General features: G+C 42.9%; 1 protein-coding gene across 1 annotated transcript in view; it reads right to left on the reverse strand.

Moving 5' to 3' along the window:
- Positions 1-16,699, reverse strand: part of LOC145404491 (cardioacceleratory peptide receptor-like) — a 149,614-nt gene that overhangs the window by 90,546 nt on the left and 42,369 nt on the right. The gene's annotated exons all lie outside the window — the stretch shown is intronic.

A 16,699-nucleotide genomic window follows, 5' to 3' on the forward strand; every position in this document is an offset into this window, starting at 1 on the left:
ATTTTTGTTGATCCTTATTTTATTGACCAAGTTTCATCCAAATTAGGTAAAAACTGTTTGTTATTTTTTTATTTTCACACAGACACACTGGTCGAACTTTAACCTTTCCTTTAATCTGGTCAGCCCTAGAATGTGTATTAGTTTTTTTTTTTTTTTTAATCTACAAACAATTTTATTCAGATCCAGCGCATCAGTACGAAAACATATTCACGTTTATCTTTTTTCCCTCCAGTCTATGATATTCAGGTATGGGGAAAATTTTCGAACTAAAAAGAGTTAGCTATACATTTCATTAATCCCATCACCACAGGATGCCTCAATTCAATAAAATCGTCTGGAGGCCGCAAGAACAAAACAGAAGGTGCGCCACAAGCCTGAGGGAGCAAAGAAAGATTTTTTAGCACTGAGGAGGGGGAGGGGTTATCCTTTACTAACCCCTTCAAGGAGTGTCTCAGGAGTGTGGTTTTGTGCCGACGATGTAGCCTGCCATCTTGCAACAGTCCCTCAATATAATGTCAACAGAAGACCTCCAGTGAGGACCGGTTTTAAGTGGATGATTTTTGCAGCTCTCAGGTTTCACGTCTTGATGAACCTGGGTTTGCAAGAAGAAGAAGAAGAATAAGAAGAGTAAGAGCAAGAAGAAGAAGAAGAAGAAGATGATGATGACGACGAAGATGAAGAAAAAGAAAACAAGAACGACAACAACAACAGAAAAACAACAAAACAATGCCTTCAGACTTTGAGATATTTCCATAGGTGAAGAAAACAGTGGAGGGCAATAAATGAAGTAAAATAATTCGCCATCTGTCTGAATGGATTATAAACAACTATGACTTCAGGGAGAGAGAGAGAGGGAGGGAGGGGATACAGTGGTTGAAGTCTGAGAGGGAGGAATGGAAGGGAAGAAGAAACCAAACAAGGAAGAGAGAGAGAGAGAGGAGGAGGGGAAGATGGGAGTAGAGCTTGTAAAGAGGAGGAGAGGGACAAGGAAAAAGAGGAGAAAGAAGAACAGACAGGAAAGAAGAGGAGAAAAGAAAATAGAGGAAAGGGGAAGAGAAAGGAAAGGAAGAAAGGGGAAAAGCAAGAGAGGTGGAAAGGAAGAAAGAGGAAAGAGGAAGAGAAGGAAAAAGAAGAAAGAGGAAAGAGGAAGAGAAGGAAAAAGATGAAAGAGGAAGAGAAGGGAAAGGAGGAAAGAGAAAGAGATGGGAAGGGGAGAAATGGGAAAAATTAAACGAACTACAATGAAGAAAAGAGTAAAGAGAAAAGGAGAGCATAGAAGAAATGGAAAGAGAGAAGGGAAAGAAAAAAAAAAGGAAAGAAGAGAAGGGAATGGAAAAAAAAGAGAAGGAAGAAGAGACGGGAAAGCAGGAAAGGGGAAACACAAAGAGAAAGAGAAAGAAAAGGAAGAAAGGGGATCGAGGGAGAGAAGGAAAAGGAAGAAAGGGAAAAGTTAAAGACAGGGGAAAGGAAGAAAAGGGAACAAGGAAGAGGTGGAAGAGGAAGAAAGGGGAAAGACAAAGAGAAGGGAAAGGAAGGGGAAAAAGATGAAGAGAAGGAAGAGGAAGAAAGAGGAATGATGAAGTGAAGGGAGATTAAGAAAGGGAAAAGAGGAAGAGAAAGGGAAAAAGAAAAAGAGGAAACAGGAAGAGAGGAGAACAGGAGAAAGGAGAAAGACGGAGAGAAGGGATAAAGAAAGAAAAAGGGAAAGGAAGAGAATGGAAAGGAAGAAAGGGGAAGGAAGAAGAGAAGGAAAGAGAAGAAAGGGGAAAGAAGGAGAGATGAGAAGGAAGAAAAAGAGAGGGGACTGGAGAAGAAAAGAGGAAAAAAGAAAAGAATGAACGAGAAAGAAATGGGACGAGATGGGGGAGAGAGGAAAAGAGAAGGCAAAGGAACAAGAGAGGTAAAGACGATGAGGTGGATAACAGGAATAGCAGAGGCGGAAGACCAAGATTGTTGAATAGAGTTTTTGAAGCGTGAACACTTCTTTCAGATCTGAGGACAACCGTGTAAAAATAAGTTCCTCATTCATACGGCTCAGAGCAAAGTTTTGTTGGAGATATATTTTGTAGGAAACTCCATCACCACCACCACCACCACCATACTGTATTGTGTAGGAAACGTCACCACCACCACCACCACCATATTGTGTAGGAAACGTCACCACCACCACCACCACCACCACCATCATCATCATCATATCTGAATCATCGTCACTATCACTATCATTGTTACCTTCATCATCATCATCATCATCATTTTTTCTTTATCTTCTGCTGCTCCAACATTGTAAGCAAGCGGATGATTGTTGCTTAGTTGTCATGACTCAGACGCTGCCAAAATGTGATGGCAGTGGCCAGTGCCTCTGTCAAATCTGCTGAAAAGACTGTGTTTTATACTGCACGAGTATACACAGCTGACAATTCCTTAACTCAGTGTAGTCATGGCATTGGGTAACACACAAAGGAAACTCACCTACTTTTTCCCGAATGAGTTTAGGAGGGACAGAAGACTACCAGACTACGATAGAGTAACACAACCCTCCCTCAATAAACTATCCAGTAGTAGTAAGGAGTCCTTAAGAATAACCTGAATTCCTGATTAAATATGTACGGGCCTACATCTCACATTTGGTGGCAGCAATTATATGAGCATTGTTTAGTTATTACGATATCTTATTCTCTCGCGATACCATTGTATATCCTGTATAACCAGCTGTCACATTAATGTAGTTTTATTTTTAATCACCATAACATATATCAGTAGTTTATCATTCTCTTATATATGTACATTACTTTAGTTAAATATTCTCCTTACTAAATACCGTAGTATGCACTTATTATTAGTGTAGCATATTATCATATAACTTTCGTATCATTCGCTTATAATATCAGTGTTATTCTGTTTTTTAAATTGTCTTCTATTAATCTCTACGACTATAACATTTCGGGAGACATCTTATTTACTAGGGGGGAGGTAAATGTAAGTGAGTAAATGTTTATTGCTTAGTCATCATGACTCAGACGCTTCCAGAATGTCATGAATTGGCAGTGGCTGCTGCCTTTGGCCTAAACTGCTGAGAAGACTGTTTTATGTGAACACAGCTGACAATTCCTTAACTTAGCGTAGTCACTGGGTAACACACAAAAGAAACTCACTTGCCTTTCCCAGAATGAGTTTAGGAGGGACAGAGGACTACTAGACTCCGGGACAGTTGATGGTGAGGTAAAGTCAGGCTAGAGGATAACTTTGAACTATAACCAAGGTGACTCAGATCTACCTCATGACTTAGGCTCATTGTATTTCACGCAACCATGACTTAATACTCATAATGTTAGAGTGGCTCATTTCCATCATTTGAAAACAAACCAGCTACAGGCACTTCTCCCCTGTCTTATGCCACAGGAGGTACGAGGCAGCTTAAATGCTTCAGGGTATGCCACTTTAAAGAGGGTGGGGGACTGGAGTGGGGGGGCGGGGGAGGATGTTGGGCGTCTTCTCAATGACACATATTAAACATCGTAGCGTCTCATTCTTTGCGATTTATCTTACATATTACTACTTAGCACTCTCTTCTATGCTCATCATAACGCTGTAAAGTTGACATAGTGTGTACTGATAACACACAGGAGGATGCTGAAGACTACAGTACAAAATAAATCACCCAAGGAAAGGTGCTGCGAAATCAAGAAAGCCACTCAGCACGCGCTCTGACCCCTACTTACGAAACACATGGACAGAATTTTTCCTTCTATTTTCCGAGAGATTTTATGTGTTCGAATCTGGACATATATTTAGTAGTCCGTTCCCAAATGTCCAGCAGTTTCCTTACGTACTACACTCTTTCACATGTCACCACTTCAGCGCTAACAACCACCGTCCATACTGAATACATGATAGAACCGTGTCATAACCGCCCATACTGAATACATGATAGAACCGTGTCATAACCGTCCATACTGAATACATGATAGAACCGTGTCATAACCGTCCATATTGAATACATAATAGATCTGTGTCATAACATCCACCATCTATATTGAATAAAGGAGAAAACTACGCAATTACATCCACCGTCCACATTGAATATATAATAAACGTGTCTTATTTAGGTCTGGTGTTTCAGCACAAGTAGGGGAAAAAAAAAAAAAAAAAAAAAAAAAAAAAAAGGACCTTCGAATAATCGCTTCATCCCGAGAACATCTTTTATATTACATTTATGCTGCCTCAAGACGATTACATGCGGCTGAAGGAAATTTCGAACCAGATTGATTAGACTGTCTTCCTTAATCAATCTTTGGCCTACTTCTTTGACCCTGACCTTTGACCTCTTGCTTTAGACATCAGTAGGCTTTATCACTGGTTTACTCTCAACCCTTCCACCAAATTTGTTTAAAGTCGGAGAAAAATTTTTGTTATTTTTTGGTACACACACACACACACACACACACACACACACACACACACACACACACTCGTCACTCAATAAAACTCGTTCTCCCCTCGGGTGCTCAGGTATAATAAAGTTAAGAGACTTGATTTATTTTTACCGAACGAGATATGTGTCGCGTTATTAATAGTTGGAGTGGGTATGAGAAGGAAAGGAAAGTGGAGAGGGAAAGGAGGTGAGTGGGGAGGGGAGGGAGGTGTGTGGGGAGGGAAGGAAGGTATGTGAGGAGGGAAGAGAGGTGTGTGGGGAGGGAAGGGAGGTGTGTGGGGAAGGAAGGGAGGTGTTAGGGGAGGGAAACATGGTATGGGGGGAAGGAAGCGAAGTGAGGAGCTGAGGGAGGTTTGTGGGGAGCGAAGGGAGGTGTGAGGGGCGGAAAGAGAGGTGTGTGGAGAGGGGAGGGGGGGGTGTGGAGAGGGACGGGAGGTGTGTGACTGATTGTTCTCAGAATGGACTCTCTTTTTCCTCGTGGGTGGGGAAAGAGTTGAGTCTTGAGATGGCGTTGTATGGGGTAGGGAAAGGGAAGTAAGGGTGAACAGAGGCAAGGAGTTGACCACGACGATTATAATGATGATGATGATGACGATATGTGTGCTATCGTGCATGCGTGCACGCAAGCGTTTGTGTGTGTGTGTGTGTGTGTGTGTGTGTGTGTGTGTGTGTGTGTGTGTGTGTGTGTGTGTGTGTGTGTGTGTGTGTGTGTGTGTGTGTGTGTGTGTTTTAGTAATCACACATTGAAAACTCATGGGATGATTTTACTTAAAACAGAAGTCACGTTGACGTTTCCTGATGGGGTAACTCACGATACTGAGGCCCTTCGGTTCGTGGGACAGCTATACTATATTATTTTTACTAAGCTTGGCCTAACTTACCAGCTTCCTGCTAAACTAAAACAACTGATAAACATTAAAATACTCGTATAAGGATGGTCACCAAGGAGTGGTATGGAAAGAAGGTAGAGCCTCAGTACTGTCTTTTTCTGCCACTAAGCTACGTGAAATTAACTGAGAAAAAAAAAATCTGGGCCAAGTTATTGTGAAAGAACTATAGTAAGCTGGAGGGAATACTGTGACGGTAGGAAGAGTAACTGAACCCACACAATCCGATCACGTATTCGTTATTATAATCTGCTTATATCAGACGAATTTATTTAGCCAAGGAGGAAGTTTTTCTATATGGAGTGTTAGATACAACTGTCAGTATTTCGTTCAGTAAGACAAGTCCTTCCAAAGTTGAATAAAATCGTTTGGAATTAACAAGAATGAAATATAACATGTATGAGCCCACAGAGTGCAGAACTGGAAACCACTGATTGGTCTAAAGCCGAACATCTAACTTTGCCCTCTGACCTTGGTCTTTGACCGATTGCATTCAACATCGAACTAGTTCATACTCGCCTGACCCTTAACACTTCCACCAAGCTCCGTTCAAATCCCATCAAAGCTATTTGAGTTGACCTTGTCCTAGTACGACCATTGACGATTTTCCTCGAAATCGAAACCATTAATATGTGCCATAACTTAAGGCATCCACAAAATTTGGTTTAAAAAAAAAAAAAGATTGACTTTGTCATTTGACCTTGACCTTTGCTCCGTTGTTCTAATAAACAAGGTAACCTCACAGGTGATCCATAACATTTCCATTGGGTTTGGCTGAGACTGATAACAACTATTTTAGTCAGTTAACACACACAAACATACGGGCCAAGCTTTAATCTTGTCCAGCAGCCTTAACATTAAAATGAATGCTCTCAAATCAAATGCCTTCATCCTTGTCTTACCGTGAAGCCATTCACAAAGTTCTGTCTACAGTACATCGGATAAAAACTACTTCAGTTATTCTTGTCATGTGATCTTGACCTTTGACCTATTGTTTTAAAAAACAACAGGTCAGCTCGTTGGGTGATCAGCTCGTTCACCAAGTGTGGTTCAAACAAGAACAGATGTGCCAACTTTTATAGTACTCTACGTTCGTCTTTCAACTGTTTTTTTTTTTTTTTTTTTTTGTGTCCGACTCTGGGCATAGGCTTCACAGCCTGCTCTCAAGGCTCAGTAGTCCTCCTACATACCATACACCTCTCTACATGTCACCACTTCGGCGCTAACACCCACCGTCCATATTGAATACATGCTAGGGCTGTCTCATACAGGACTGGCGTATTGGTATTAGCGGGGGTACTTTTATGACATGTCGGCGGTTTAAACAGCATTTGGTCAATATCTTGACTATTTGTCAGTTCCTCCACATAGTATGGCTAAAATCGTATGAAGTATGTTTGTTATTTTGTTCACGCAGAGAGAGAGAGAGAGAGAGAGAGAGAGAGAGAGAGAGAGAGAGAGAGGCCAAATAAAACATAAGACCCACCCTTGTTCCGCGAACGCGGGAATAAAAACATGTCACTGGATCAAATGTGTGGTCATCGTACACTACCCTTCTCACAACATTTACATTTTCTCCTGCTGCCCTCCTCCTCTCTGCTCGTCGTGTCCTCAGCTGTTTTCCCCGCGTGTCAAATGCACCGTAAATGCTGCAACAGGTGCCAGTGTTCTTGTGGCTCAGTTGCCGGATACAGCTGTGAATGACATCATCAAATAGGCGTGCAGACTGGCTCTCGTTACACCCGCGCTCGGAAACGTGAGGGGGTTTTGTGTCCGGTTCGGTTTGTTGGTCTGTCCTTCTTGTCTGTCATTGCATCTGTCTGTCTGTCTGTCAGCAAGATCATTGAAAAACTACTGGATGGAGCTGCACCAAATTTGGCATAATGATTAAGCACATGGATCAACTCAGACACTCTTGATCCTATGACTAAATCATGCGGAAATGTTGTGGGACAGGAAGGGATGAAGTGATTCAGTTTAAAGAATAAGCGATCAGAGGTAAAAGTCATAGGGCATTGTAAAAAAAGTTGGCCCTTTAACTCAAACGGTTGTCGAAAACGAGTTAAACATCATGAAAGTTTTCTTGAGTTAACTGAGTATCAAATTATTCGAGTTTCAGAGGAAAAGATCAGAGGTCAAGGTCATAGGGAAAGGTCAACTTAAACTTTTTTAATATGATTTTGACCAGACTTCATCGATGGGATGAGGGTCAGGCAAGGAAGGTGTAATACGATTTTAAGAACAATCAGCCACAGGTAAATGGCACAAGGAAGGGTCACATTTTCGCCCCGCTCCCCTCCCCCCAAAAAAAAATCGATTGTAGGAACAGATGTTGCTATCTCCTTACTGTTAAGAATATTATTGTCAGACTTACCACACTAAGGAGAAATTTGTTATAATAATATACATTTCATTCGTGTTGTCTCTCCTCTACTTTTTTTTTTCTTTTTTTTCCCAGCAAATAAAAGGAACCCAAACCTTTAATCCTGCAAAATTGTCTCATCCGAAGATCCTCGAACACTGGAGAACCAAAGCCATTGCCTTTGCCTGCCACCCCCTGCCTCCCACAGTGAATCAGTGCCTCTCAAAACCAGTGATAAAGAGACCTTACTTCAACCCCACTCACACCACAATGCCACCACCAACCCATTCACACCACAATGCCACCACCAACCCACTCACACCACAATGCCACCACCAACCCACTCACACCACAATGCCACCACCAATCCACTCACACCACAATGCCACCACCAATCCACTCACACCACAATGCCACCACCAATCCACTCACACCACAATGCCACCAGTCCGGCCCCATTCTCACCACAATCACACCGCCATTAAAGCCCGTTAGCATTTCCACTCCGCCCTTCCCGCTTCACTCTTTTAATAGTTACCGAAATTACTCTTCCATTTGCACATGCTGGCTGGCTGACCATGTTCTGCACCTACTAGTGTGTGTGTGTGTGTGTGTGTGTGTCTCACACACACACACACACACACACACACACACACACACACACACACACACACACACACACACACACACACACACACACACACACACACACACACACACACACACACACACACACACACACACACACACACACACACACACCACAACTGAGAGAAAGGGTGCCATATATCAACTTGTGTGTTCATAATTACCTATATGTAAACTATATTTTTCACTTTAATTAACCCATCTTCTTAATAGGCTATTAGGCCACATGTTTCAACTGTATCCTGATGGAGAGAGAGAGAGAGAGAGAGAGAGAGAGAGAGAGAGAGAGAGAGAGAGAGAGAGAGAGAGAGAGAGAATGTTGCTACTGAAGTGAATCTCGCGGGTAAGGTTATATGATTAGCTAAACAGTTAACGATATCAGTAAATGTAAATATTTCGCATGTATTCACACAGTGATAAGTAGTGTCTCTTATCTATGCACAAGATATTGAACAGTACAAATAGCCATTGTCAAATATCTATCTCTGTGTCAGTCAGTTTATCAGTTAATCAATCAGCCAATCTATATATCAGTTAATTGATCAGCTAATCTGTATAATTATCTGTCAATCAAATAAGTACTTTTATGCAAAACTGTGTCCATTATTATTTTTAGTCTGGTCGGATGTTGATAACTCCAACTCTTTTTGGCTTGTGTTTGAAATGAAACTTTTTTATTTTTTTATTTTTTTTACTTTAACCTCTATTTGTAAGCCTGCGGCTGCATTGGTATCAGTCCAATATTATATCCACTGCAGATTGGACCTTCTTCTCGCACGGAGAGTAATAGCCAGAAATATCTCGTTCTCATGCTAGCAAAGTGCAAGTGGTGAAGAGATGTCCAAGAAAAGTAACATGTGAAAGTGTGTCATAGTTTGTATACGTTATCAGTGAAACATGGCCTACTGCAGTTGTCCTTATCACCCGCCTAGCGAGGCAATAATGTAATCGACTGCATATGTGTGTGTGTATGTGTGTGTGTGTGTGTGTGTGTGTGTGTGTGTGTGTGTGTGTGTGTGTGTGTGTGTGTGTGTGTGTGTGTGTGTGTGTGTGTGTGTGTGTGTGTGTGTGTTCTCAAAATATCTCAAAATCATGTTGACGAATTGTATTTAAACTTTGTAGGCAGTATCCCGGGATGCATGATTTGTTAACAAGTTTAGCGAAGCTGTGATGATGCGCCTCCGTCTGTCAGAGTATACTGCAAAATGACACAATACCTTTTCTTTTAGCTTGCCATTATTCACCATTTTCTATAGTATCCTCAAGGAAGAGAGCAGCTGTTTAAATATTAACTATTAGAAATCATTCGTAGACCTGTTATACCCAGTGACCTTCACGAACATCTACCCCCTTACTTGTGGGTTGTAAATGCTAGAGTGATATTTACTTTAGTATGAGTGGACAGTGAAATCCTAAGACTTTTTTTTTTTTTTTTTTTTTTTTGGCGAAGCTGTGCTGATGTACCACCGATTGTCAAAAGGCTGCTGATAGTTTTTTTTTTTTTTTTTTTTTTTTTTTTTTTTTTTTATAGTGATTGCGGGCGATATACATTTGTGGGCGAATGCTCTGGCTTTCATTTCATATGTTCTTGTATGAATGACTCTAATGACTTGACTGTTTTGGCGTGCAGGCAGCCAAAGTGAACCCGTAGTATAATAATAATAATAATAATAATAATAATAATAATAATAATTAGTAGTAGCAGTAGTAGTACTAGTGACTTTTGGTTCATCTGAAATGTAAACCCGGTAGACTGCAGACTTAAGTTCCCCATCTCTAGCAGTCCACCATCTTCCTTTTGGAGGGGGGATAGGAAAGTTGTTGAGCGATGTTTGTATAACCAAGCAGTTGAGCCGCCTAGTTATATTAGTGCCACCACATGACGGCATCCCCCCCACAGCACCCACATAGCAGTGGATCAGTTTATTAATAATACTGGCCACCTGCGACTGGAAACTGATAACCAGGTTTCGATATTGCGATTATTCGAATGAAGGGTCGATTGAATCGTAACAGAGCACCTCCCGCCATTAATCAATCATCCACCAGGACATTCTGGAGCATCGACCCTGACCTGGAGGATTAATTAACCCAAACTCTATGAGGACGACTTTTTAACAGTCTTATTCTTGCCATCTCCAAACAAATTTATCAAACTTACGAGGACACTTACTGAACTGTAGGAGTTAGACAAGGCCTTCCTTGACTACTTCACATTTAGAGATTCTGTAAAATTTGAATAAAAGCGTCTATAGTTCATTCACTTTAACTTAGTCCAGATTTTCGTCCTTTTGCGGCTTATTTACCGTAGCTCAATGGCAAACTAAAACAATACTACGGCTCTACATCATTTTCATGGCATTTCTTCGTGATAGCATCTTATTCTACTGTAAATCTACTGTTGTATCTAAGGACTCATGATGGAGAGATGGCTGTTTTTGGCCAAGTTGAAGCGAACAGAGTACAATGGTAATTAGATTAAAACCGTCACAACGATGGCGTCATTTAATTCATTCTTGGCACTACCAGACGATTTTACTCAGCCCAGAAGAACCCTCTGGTAGTAAAGAAAGAAGTTAATTACGATTGTGTCAGTCCCCTGCATTACGAAAGTCTAAGCGCCAGGAGATACCACACCTAAAACTGACATCTGAAAGGGGCCACACGCCGACAAACTGTAAAATAAACACCGTATTCAAGACAAGCCATTATTAAGTTGACAACGTTCCGCTTTATACAAGCCTTTTCAAGTCAGTGGACAATATCCCAAGAGGACACCTTATATATCCTACTGCTGGTGGTGGGAGGAGCTTAAGATGTGGGCGGCATTTCCTGACAGCAAAGGATTACCTGGACAAATCAGGATCCAATTATTAGAAGAATAGGCTGTGAGGTCCCGGGAGGGAATGTTTGGGATCAAGGGGAGTGGATGGTGGATACTCAGTATACATACACACATATACGCATACATATACATACACATATACTTATATAAACATATGTACGTATATACGTGCTTGTATACATGCAAAAATATACACATATGCCAACATAAATCCATATATAAACACACACATACACACACACACATATTCTACTAATGCTGAAAATATTAACAACAACAGCAGCACTTATTTGATAAGAACAGTTAGGTGGGGACGCTCACCATCTACTCACTCGATGTAGTGCTGCTTTGGGTGTCTGCCTTTTCCTCTCTTCCTTCCTCTCCTGTCTTTCTTTCCTTCATTCTTTCCTCTCCCTTCTGCCTACAGGTAATTTTATATTCCCTCTTCTGTCTTTCTGTCCTTCATTCTTTCCTCTTCATTCTTCTTATGGGTGACTGTACACTCAGTGAAAAGCCAAATGGTTTCCTGTACACCAGGAAACCATTTACTACGCTGAGTGGCTACCATATAACCAGATTATGGCGCCTCGTGCTTCAGTGGGTAAGTAAGGCGCTCCAATCGGACTGATCCGGTGCAGGTTAAATATCCAAGGGATGGTTGAGGTTTACTCCTCACGTTATGCCACTCAGGGATAAGTGAGACTGGTCTCTCTCATCTTAAATATCAGGACCAACTTGCCTAGCTCCGGGCTTCTACGCTCCTCATGGGGCAACATAGGATTAAATGATGGATGGATGAATAATAACAACAAGACAACAACATTAATAATAATAATAATAATAATAATAATAATAGCAACAACAAAACAACACCACCACCACCACCACCACCAACAACAACAACAATAATAATAATAATAATAATAATAATAATAATAATAATAAGAGCAACAACAAAACACCACCACCACCACCACCACCACCACCAACAACAACAACAACAACAACAGCAATAATAATAATAATAATAATAATAATAACAGCAACAACAATGGCAACAACAGTGACCTAGCAGCTTTGCCATATTCTTCCAGTTAACAGTATTGATTCTGCTGAAAAATACGTGAATGACAACAGCAATTCTGCCACAAAGGGGCAATCGTACACTGCAATACCCCCCCCCAAACAGGTCTAACGGCCGAACATTTGACTCTACCCTGTGACCTTGACCTTTGACCGATTGCTCTAAAAATCGAAGGACATTATTCTTGCCTGACACTTAACGCTTAACTGTGCTGGTTCATACTGGATCCAAATTGTTTGATATTACCTTGCCTTGTGATACTGACCTTTAACCTTTCCTTGTGGCCTTGACATACGATTGGCTGTTTTCAGGATTGAATCCCTTTATACTTTTCCTTACCCTGAACCCTTCCACAAAGTTACGTGTAAATTGGATGAATACTATTTAAGACGACCTTGCCCTTTAACTTACTGTACCAGATAATAGCTGGTCAGTACCAGGGATGATCCTCATCACTCCTCCAAGTTTGGTCCAAATCAGATCAAAACGCTCTATAGCTATTCTGTTCACACACACACACACACACACACACACACACACACACACACACACACACACACACACACACACACACACACACACACACACACACTCACGACGATTTTATTTCGGTTGTGAGAGACTGTATCCGAACTCGAGGGTTAGACCTGATTTCCAGTAACCTCTTCACTACTCGAGATCCTAAAATAAGACAACAAATGTGCAGGTAGCAAGACGAAAATATATAACGGCTTCCTTGAACTGAAGAGGCTAATTAAGGCTTTTGTTGGAAGGTACGACTATAACAGTAGCTTGGTAATTAGGGAGAGAATGAACAGGAGATGGAGAGGGTGTGGGTGAGACAGACTGGAAAATGAATTAGGTTAACCCCGCTAACACCACCATATATTACGTTTCCCGAAGAGCAAAGGATTTCTGTTTTACCTCTACCTTCCTGGTGTTGGTGCTGGTGTTGGTGTTGTTATTGCTGTTGGCGTTGGTGTCTGTATTGGTGTTGGTGTCTGTATTGGTGTTGGTAATGGTGTTGGTGTCGGTAATTGTGTTGGTGTTGTTAATGGTGCTGGTGTTGGTGTTGGTGCTGATGTTGGTGCTGATGTTGATGGTGGTGGTGTGTTGATATTGATGTTGGTGTTCATGGTAGTGCTGGCTCTGGTATTGGTGTTGGTGTTGGTGGCGTTGATGGTGTTGGTATTGGTGTTGGTACTGTTGTTAGTGTTTGTGTTGGTATTGGTGTTGGTGTTGGTACTGATTTTAGCGTTGGTGTTGGTATTAGTGTTGGTACTGACGTTAGGGTTGGTGTTGGTGTTGGTACTGGTGTTGGTATTGGTGTTGGTACTGGTGTTGGTGTTGGTGTTGGTACTGGTGTTGGTGTTGGTGCTGGCGTTGGTGTTGGTGCTGGTGTTGGTGCTGGTGTTGGTGTTGGTGCTGTTGCTGGTGTTGGTGCTGGTGTTGGTGCTGGTGCTGGTGTTGGTGCTGGTGCTTGTGTTGGTGTTGGTGCTGGTGTTGGTGCTGGTGTTGGTGCTGGTGTTGGTGCTTGTGTTGGTGTTGGTGCTGGTGCTGGTGTTGGTGTTGGTGCTGATGCTTGTGTTGGTGTTGGTGCTGGTGTTGGTGCTGGTGTTGGTGCTGGTGTTGGTGTTGGTGCTGGTGTTGGTGCTGGTGTTGGTGCTGGTGTTGGTGCTGGTGTTGGTGCTGGTGTTGGTGCTGGTGTTGGTGCTGGTGTTGGTGCTGGTGCTGGTGCTGGTGCTGGTGCTGGTGTTGGTGCTGGTGCTGGTGTTGGTGCTGATGCTTGTGTTGGTGTTGGTGTTGGTGTTGGTGTTGGTGCTGACGTTGGTGTTGGTGTTGGTGCTGACGTTGGTGTTGGTGTTGGTGCTGGTGTTGGTGCTGGTGTTGGTGCTGATGCTGGTGTTGGTGCTGGTGCTGGTGTTGGTGTTGGTGTTGGTGTTGGTGCTGGTGCTGGTGTTGGTGTTGGTGTTGGTGCTGGTGTTGGTGCTGGTGTTGGTGTTGGTGTTGGTGCTGGTGTTGGTGCTGGTGCTGGTGCTGGTGTTGGTGCTGGTGCTGGTGTTGGTGCTGGTGTTGGTGTTGGTGCTGGTGTTGGTGTTGGTGCTGGTGTTGGTGCTGGTGTTGGTGCTGGTGTTGGTGTTGGTGCTGGTGTTGGTGTTGGTGCTGGTGTTGGTGCTGGTGTTGGTGCTGATGCTTGTGTTGGTGTTGGTGTTGGTGTTGGTGTTGGTGTTGGTGTTGGTGCTGACGTTGGTGTTGGTGCTGGTGTTGGTGCTGGTGTTGGTGCTGGTGCTGGTGTTGGTGCTGGTGTTGGTGCTGGTGTTGGTGTTGGTGTTGGTGTTGGTGCTGGTGTTGGTGTTGGTGCTGGAGTTGGTGTTGGTACTGGTGTTGGTGTTGGTGTTGTTGGTGTTGGAGCTGGTGCTGGTGTTGGTGTTGGTGTTGGTGCTGGTGTTGGTGCTGGTGCTGGTGTTGGTGCTGGTGTTGGTGCTGGTGTTGGTGCTGGTGTTGGTGCTGGTGTTGGTGTTGGTGCTGGTGTTGGTGCTGGTGTTGGTGCTGGTGTTGGTGCTGGTGCTGGTGTTGGTGCTGGTGCTGGTGTTGGTGCTGGTGTTGGTGTTGGTGTTGGTGCTGGAGTTGGTGTTGGTGCTGGTGTTGGTGTTGGTGTTGTTGGTGTTGGAGCTGGTGCTGGTGTTGGTGTTGGTGCTGGTGCTGATGGTGGTGTTGGTACTGATGTTAGTGTTGGTGGTGGTGCTCTCGTTCTTCTCTCAAAAGTCGTTGCCACAGTCTCACGGCTTTATTTTCAGGTTGACTGGCCTGGACTTTGTTATTCATGTGTAGTACTAGGACATGGCATCCTTAGACACCCTTCTCAAACTCTTTATTAAGCTTTTTACTATAATTCTTTAGCGCATAAAGTACGAGGGGCGAGTAATCAGCAGTATACGGACGCAAAACCACCAGACGCCAAAATATCCATCCCAATATAGATTTGTGTTCTATTTATGTTGTATTTAGTTTTGAAGTCGGTCAAGGTACGAAGTGAGTTCAATTTGTACGGGCCTTCTCCCCCTCTCCTTCCTCCTCCTCCCTTTCACTCACTCCCTCTTTCTCCCTCCCTCCCCCCGCTTCCCCCCTGAGTGTGTGTGTGTGTGTGTGTGTGTGTGTGTGTGTGTGTGTGTGTGTGTGTGTGTGTGTGTGTGTGTGTGTGTGTGTGTGTGTCTGTCTGTCTGTCTGTCTGTCTGTCTGTCTCTGTCTCTGTCTGTCTGTCTCCTCTCTCTCTCTCTCTCTCTCTCTCTCTTTCTCTCTCTCTCCCCTCACGTCCTACATGAAATATCGATTCGCTCAAATCTTGAGTGTGAGAACTATAACATAACAGGAAACTGCTTTGTTGGCAATTGCGACGGTGCCACATGTACGGTACGATCAGAGGAGGTTGACTCACCACTTCTGGCCTCAGTAGTACATACATACATACGTACATACATACATACATACATACATACATACATACATACATACATACGTACGTACATACATACATACACACATACATACATAGTAATTAGAATGACAGTTGGCCCAGGTATAAGGTGTGAGGTCGTGAGAAAAAGGAGTGGTAAGAAAAAACAACACTACTAACACCAAGAACAGGAAAAAAAGAAATACGTTTTCCCTTCGCGAAATGCAGTAAGAGTAGACACGTAAGCGCGCATCACTCTCATACCAAATATCTCACGCCATAAAAAAAAAAAAATCCCAAATCCAGACCCAGTACGACGACGACGAGAAAAACGGAGAGAGAGAGAGAGAGAGAGAGAGAGAGAGAGAGAGAGAGAGAGAGAGAGAGAGAAGCTTGCGACACTTTGATGCTGCAATATCTGACGACACAGGTAAAAAGAAAAAAAAAAATGAGCCCTACCTGACAAAGAAAAAAAAAACAGTGGCGGGAGATGGACGGCCCGTGTAAAAAAAAAAAAAGCACCTTGTCTGACGAAAGCAAAGAAATAAAGTAAGAAAGGTCGGAGTGAGATGACCCTGGCAGCAAGATCGTGTGTGTATAGACTTTATGACACGGGCCAATCATTGGTACAACAGAAGCCAGTGGCAGCACAGAATGGTACAGTACCATAAAACAGTGTTTATCACACGGTGATCCATATATATACCGTGCTACCTCCTTACCCTTGATCGAACTCAGCTCTGTTTTTCTCAGCTGGCCACAATCAGTCACTGAACTTACAGCATACGATGCACGCTAGACAGCTAAAAACAGAAACTCTATCAAGCTCAGAACAAACTGTGTATCTCAGCTGCCAGCAGAGCTAAATTTTATCGAACTATCATGGACGTGGACCAGATGAGTATTTTTACAATGGGTACTGCAGTCGTTAGTCTCCATGAGGAGAAAGAAGTCACTGCCTTCCATGCTGTCTTCACGTGTGGG

The sequence above is a fragment of the Coenobita brevimanus genome, chromosome 63 (assembly GCF_032717465.1).
Source record: "Coenobita brevimanus isolate Jiangsu-jjx chromosome 63, ASM3271746v2, whole genome shotgun sequence".
Lineage (NCBI taxonomy): Eukaryota > Metazoa > Arthropoda > Malacostraca > Decapoda > Coenobitidae > Coenobita > Coenobita brevimanus.